General features: G+C 61.4%; 1 protein-coding gene across 1 annotated transcript in view; it reads left to right on the plus strand.

Moving 5' to 3' along the window:
• Nucleotides 1-355, plus strand: part of CDC42BPB (CDC42 binding protein kinase beta) — a 54,807-nt gene that overhangs the window by 13,859 nt on the left and 40,593 nt on the right. The gene's annotated exons all lie outside the window — the stretch shown is intronic.

Here is a 355-nt window from a genome sequence, read left to right on the forward strand (position 1 = left end):
GAAGCCTTGCTCCCGCCTTGTCGCCGCCCCATGGACTCTCCAGTCCGTTTCCTGTTTGATGGGAAGTGCAGGAGGTTCCTGAGGCGGGGACGGGCCCAGAGGGCACTGCTTGTTTTGTGTGAGAAGTTTTCCTGAAAGCAGCGCAGCGTTGAGCTCTGAAATGCTAGGCCCCCTTTCTCTAAGCTGGCCCGGCCTTCCAGCCAAGGAGCCGTCTTGAGGTTGGAGGTGCCCGGTTAGAAGCGCAGCGAAAATTAAGGAGAGAAGGAAAGCGCGGGCTCTGGCGCCTTCTAGGATGTGATCACGTGGATGCTGCGCTCAGGCTGGGCAGGCTGCCCCTGCCGCCCGCCAGCGGGGT

This window comes from Myotis davidii, unplaced genomic scaffold (assembly GCF_000327345.1).
Source record: "Myotis davidii unplaced genomic scaffold, ASM32734v1 scaffold2798, whole genome shotgun sequence".
NCBI lineage: Eukaryota > Metazoa > Chordata > Mammalia > Chiroptera > Vespertilionidae > Myotis > Myotis davidii.